The following is a 6000-nucleotide window of genomic DNA, read 5'->3' on the forward strand; positions in this document are numbered from 1 at the left end:
TCGTCACTCTGCTGCCCCCCCGCCATCCACTGTGAGGGAACCAGGAAGTGAAGCGCTCCGGCTTCACTGCCCGGTTCCCTACGGCGCATGCGCGAGTCGTGCTGCGCCCGCCGATTGGTTCCCGCTGTGTACTGGGAGCAGAGTGTTCCCAGCACACAACGGGGGGGTGACGGGATGTGATGAAATGCCCGTCTTTTGCCTGTGAATGCTGGGCCGGAACGGGTGCAAATACCTGTCTTTAGACAGGTATCTGCACCCCCCTCCCCCCTGAAAGGTGTCAAATGTGACACCGGAGGGGGGGAGGGTTCCGATCAGCGGGACTCCACTTTAGGGTGGAGCTCCGCTTTAAGTGGTTAAAGGAGTTGTAAAGAAAAACATTATTTCACCTTATTGCAATCTATGCATTAAGGTGAAAAAACATCTGATGCTGCCGCCCCCCCCCCCCCCCCCCGTGCGGTCCCGAGATCCTCTCCGCCGCTCAGCCTGGCCGCTGATTGGCTAGAGCGGATGGATTGAGAGCCGCGCAGCCATTGGCTGGCGCTGCTGTCAATCACATCCAGTGACGTGGCGCGCCGAGGGGCAGGGCCGCGTGATACAGTGAGCTTGAGCGATACTCACCACCATGCAAGCTCTCTCCCATGACTGTGGTCAGTAATTGCGGGGAGGACCAGAGACAGCCGCCGAGGGACCCGAAAAGACGTGGATCGGGGCCACTCTGTGCAAAACTAACTGCACAGTGGAGGTAAGTATAACATGTTTGTTATTTTAAAGGAAAAACATTTTTTCCTTTACTAACCCTTTAACTTGCCACGGTTGCTCTCTTATGAGCAAGACAGTGATTGCTTCTCCTTTTCTGATCTGTATGTAGAATAATGTAACCTTAGCTGTGCTTACACAACAATATGAACTGCACCAATGTCAGGGAAAACACGAGTCAGTATAAATATTTATGGACTGTCCATGCTTTCTGTTGACTGCACATGTTTTTCTTTAGCTAATGATGTGTGACTTTAGGTCAAACACTGTTGAAATGTTTAATTAAGGAGCTTTTTACATTCAATGCATGATCAATCTGCTCTAAAATCTTTCCAACATACAAATAAACAAGATGTGGCCCCTTGCCTCTGTTTTAATTAAATAGCATAAGAAAGGAATATAGAAGCTGTATAAAATGTAAGATAGGGAAAACTGTGATGGTATCATGTTTAGGTTTTTAAAATTGTAATTGATGTTTTACATCTTTTTACCAATAAACTAAAATACAGTGGAACCTCGGTTTAAGAGTAACTTGGTTTGAGAGCGTTTTGATTTGCGAGCAACTTTAAAAAAAAATTCTGTCTCGGTTTACGTGTTTTGACTTGCAAGACGAGCGGAATTCAAGCTAGCTAGGCTTGCAGTACCTCATTTGGCCTGAGGTATGGGGGCGCAGGAGCCGAGAAAAGTTGACCATTGGCCTGCAGTACCACATTTGGCCTGAGGTACGGGGTCGCAGGAAACGAGCCGAAGTGTTCTTGGGCCTTTTTGGCCGTTTTAGGCGCTCTCTGGCGCCCCCCACCTCTGGCCGCATTCGGTATTGCATCCCATTGAAGTCAATGTGGAACAAATTATTTTAGTTTCCATTGACTTCAATGGGAAAACTCGCTTTGATATGCAGGTACTTTGGATTACGAGCATACGCCTGGAATGGATTATGCTCGTAATCTGAGGTTCAACTGTAGTTTTGTTTTACAAATAAGCTGTTTTTTTTATGGTAACCAGCCTTTATTTAGGGGCTTTGCTAAACCAAGTACAGATGTACAACACAAAAAAAGAACATTTACTCAGTGGTACCTATGATAGTTAAACTGATCACAAAATACCCAATGAGGTTTATACTAGATGTGGTACTTTTCCTGTACCTGTTCCATTTTCTCGCTCTTGCTTTCCTGTCCCTGAATTGATACAATTACTACACTCCCTTGCCACATTCTTAAACATACTATAAGACAAAGAAAAAAAAAACGACTAGGTCGGATTTTCAAAGGCAAGTTGGACTAGAAAATTTTAATAAAATCAATTTTGTTTATTTGGTAAACAGAAATATAAAATCAAGAAATATACATAGAAAATACATTAGTTAAAAATATGTATACATATACATTACAAAAATTGGGTTGTATCCTTAAATCAGTTCTGAAATGTAGAACACTTAGGCCTCGTACACACGATAAGCTAACCAGAGGACAACGTTCTGATGGACTGTTGTCCTAGGTTAACCTATGAACTGACTGATGGTCCATCGTGCCTACACACCATCAGTTAAAAAAACAATCGTGTCAGAACACGGTGACGTAAAACACAACGACGTGCTGGAAAAAACGAAGTTCAATGCTTCCAAGCATGCGTCGACTTGATTCTGAGCATGCATGGATTTTTAACCGATGGACGTGCCTACTAACGATCGGAATCCATAGGTTAATTTTTTTTTTTTTTTTTAATTTTTTATTTATCATCGAAAAGCCAGTCCACACGGACCTTCAACATACAAGATTAACAGTACAGGCATCAGAACTTGGATACAACTACAGATATATACTTGGGCCTATAATTACGTACACAGTAGGTCAGTGGAATAGTAAAGTACCGATGTGTCCCGATAGGACGTGTCCGTCAGGGTTGTGGAGTTATCTCCACATTTCCAGGCATTGGGGTCCGTTCGGACTGCTCCCCGGGTCCATTTTCCATTTTCAGAAGATAAAGTAGAGTAAAGGTTAAAGAGCATAGTGGGGAAGGATAGATAAGGGTTTAGAGACAGTAGGGGGGGGTGGGGGAATGGGGGGGGGGTATTTTTTTTTTTTTTACACGAGCAGGGTCAGTGTAAGGCGCTCTTACGGGCGTAACGTGTGGTTGTTCCGTTCCCGGGTATTCCCCAGGCCAATGGGATCGGGTATTATACCTGTGGCTGGGTTGGCGTCGGGCATTCAGTCTCTCTGAGACTCTGCCCCTCGTCCGAGTATTTAAATACGTTGTATAACTGCCACGTCTCAGAGTATGTCTCCTGGCGCTGTTGGCCGGAGAGGATCAAGTCTTCCATTCGACTGATCTCATCCACCCTATTCAACCAGAGAGCAATAGTCGGAGGGTGAGGGGACTTCCAGCGGAGAGGCACGCAGGCCCTGGCTGCATCTAAAAGGTGGCGCACCACCGATTTCTTGTAGACTCCTGGTGGTATGTTGGTTGCTTGTAGGAGGAAGTAAGCCGGGTCATCTGGTACCTTGTACCCCGTAAATTTTTGTGTGATCCGGCGCACCTCTCCCCAAAAGCCCCTGATTCGCGGACAGGACCAGAACACATGAAGCAGGGTGCCTCTGTCTTGCTGGCATCTCCAGCAGATGTCGGAAGTGTTGGGGAACAGCCTATTTAGGAGGTCTGGGGTTCTGTACCAGCGGGTAAGGATCTTGTAGTTTGTCTCCTGGGTTTTCGCGCATAAAGATGACTTGTGCGTGAAACGGATTATGGTCTGTTTTTTGGTGGGTGAGAGTCGTGTACCCAGGTCCCTTTCCCATTTTGTCAGGGCCGGAATCTGGTAGTCTCCAGGGGGGGCGATCAACATGGCATATAGCAGGGAGAGAGCGTGTGGGAGTACTCCGGTCTCTCCACACAACTCTTCCAACTCAGTCAGCGGTGTCTGTCCGGTTGGGGGGGCCGGGATACTACTCAGGAAGTGGGTCAGCTGGTTTGCTCTCAGAAAGTCAAGGCGGTAGGCGCCGTCGGGATCCGTCAATTCCGCTGCCGATCTCCACCTTCCCCCCGAGCTGAAATGGGATGCCTGAAAAAGACCGTCTCCCTCAAGGTCGAGGAACCGCCTGTCCCGTAAGCCCGGTCTAAAGAGCGGATGTCCAATGATCGGCCTGAGAGGGGAGTCCCTGGAGGCAAGGGAGAGTCGTGCGAAAAGGTCCGCGCATATGTTAATCGTATTCCCCACTAAGGGGTGGCGACTAATCGCGGAGGGAAGCGACGCCGAGCACCAAGGGGCACGACGTAGAGGGATTTCGACCTGACTCTGCTCCACCTGTGTCCATAACTTATTATGTCCATGTCGGCACCAGTCTATCAGTCTCACCAAGTGTGTGGAATGGTAGTATGTCCGGACGTCCGGTAGGGCCAGACCCCCATGTAATTTAGGAAGGGAGAGGATCGCTCTGCTAACTCTCGCCCTTTTCCCCGCCCAGAGGAAGCGTACAAACGTGGAGTGTACCTGCTTAAAGTATTCCCCTGGGATGTGGATCGGGAGAGCCTGTAGGAGGTACAAAAATTTGGGTAAGATAGTCATCTTTAAGATGTTACACCTGCCCACCCAGGAATGCAGTCCACTGGTCCATTGAGTCAATAATTTCCGGACCTCAGTCAGAAGGGGGGGAAAGTTCAGTCGGTATAGGTGCGTGAGTGAGGGGGGGATGTATGTCCCTAAATATTTTAGCGCGACTTCTGTCCACTTCAGATTAAACCCAGTTTTAAGCTGGGCGAGGTGTTGCTGTGGGATTCCTATGCCCATGGCTTCTGACTTCGTCAGATTGATTTTTAAATTGGAGAGCCTGCCATAGGTGTCAAATTCCCTGAACAGGGCCGGGAGGGAGGCGTCAGGGTCCGTGAGGGTGAATAGCAGGTCGTCTGCATATGCGGAAACTTTGTATTGTGCTTTTGTGGTGGATATGCCTTTTATGTCAGGATTTAGTCGGACGTGACACAGGAAGGGTTCTAACGACAAGGCGAACAAGAGGGGTGATAGAGGGCACCCCTGTCTCGTCCCGTTAGTTATTGGAAACAAATCTGACAGTACCCCATTGACCCTCACCTGTGCCGTCGGTCCATTGTATACCGCTGATACCCAGTTTCTCATTTTGTCTCCCAACCCTATGTGTTCCAGGGTAGACATCATAAACTGCCAGTCTACCCGGTCAAACGCCTTTTCGGCATCTGTTCCGACAAACAGACTAGGTGTTTTACTGGAGGACACTATGTGTAAAAGGTTGAGGACCTTAATGGTGTTGTCCCGGGCCTCTCTCGTGGGCACAAAACCCACCTGATCCAGGTGAATCAGGCTCGGGAGGTGTACCTGGAGCCTAGATGCTAGGATTTTTGTGAATAATTTGAGGTCTGTGTTGAGGAGGGATATGGGACGGTAGCTACCACAACTCGCTGGGTCCTTTCCCTCTTTTAAAATTACAGATATTTGGGCCTGCAGTGTGGTGGCGTGGAAGGATTTCCCTGCTCCCAACCCGTTAAAGAGCTTCACCATATGATTCCCCACTGCCGGTAGCAGGGTCTTGTAGTATGCTATGGTGAGGCCGTCAGGGCCAGGGGCCCTACCCGGTTTGGCGTTTTTCAGTGCAAGTTGAATTTCTGGTAGTGTAATGGGGTCTTCTAGACTGTCTCGAGCTTCAGTGGGTAGAGATGGCATTAGTGACGCTGAAATGTAGTCCTGTATTGTGTCCGTCAGAGTAGGGGATTTAGTCAGGTTGTACAGAGAGCTGTAGAACTGCCTGAATTCACGTGAGATCCGCTGTGGAGTTGACTGCTTCTGCCCTGAAGGGGATAGTACATGTGGGATATAAGAGGCCAGTCGACGGGTTCTCAGCGTGTTGGCCAACAATTTACCGCATTTATTGCCCGATTCATACGTGTAACGTCTACAGGTCTGCAGTGCCGCTTTGGCCCTGAAGTGTAGGAGGTCCGTGACCTGCGAGCGAAGTACGTTCAGTTCCGTGCCAATCTGCCTGCTCGGAGTTATTTTATGTGTGGATTCTAGCGTTCGCAACCTGGTGAGAAGAGAGTCCAATTGTGCCGAGCGCTCCTTTTTTAGCCGCGCGCCGTGTTTAATAAGTACTCCCCGAATCACCGCCTTATGGGCTTCCCATACTACTCCCACGTCACTGTCAGGGGTACTATTAGTGGAGAAGTAATGTCCCAATTCTGTAATGACGTCCGTCAAGACCTCTTTGTTTTGTAGAAGACCTTCGT

The sequence above is a fragment of the Rana temporaria genome, chromosome 3, assembly GCF_905171775.1.
Source record: "Rana temporaria chromosome 3, aRanTem1.1, whole genome shotgun sequence".
Taxonomy (NCBI): Eukaryota; Metazoa; Chordata; class Amphibia; order Anura; family Ranidae; genus Rana; species Rana temporaria.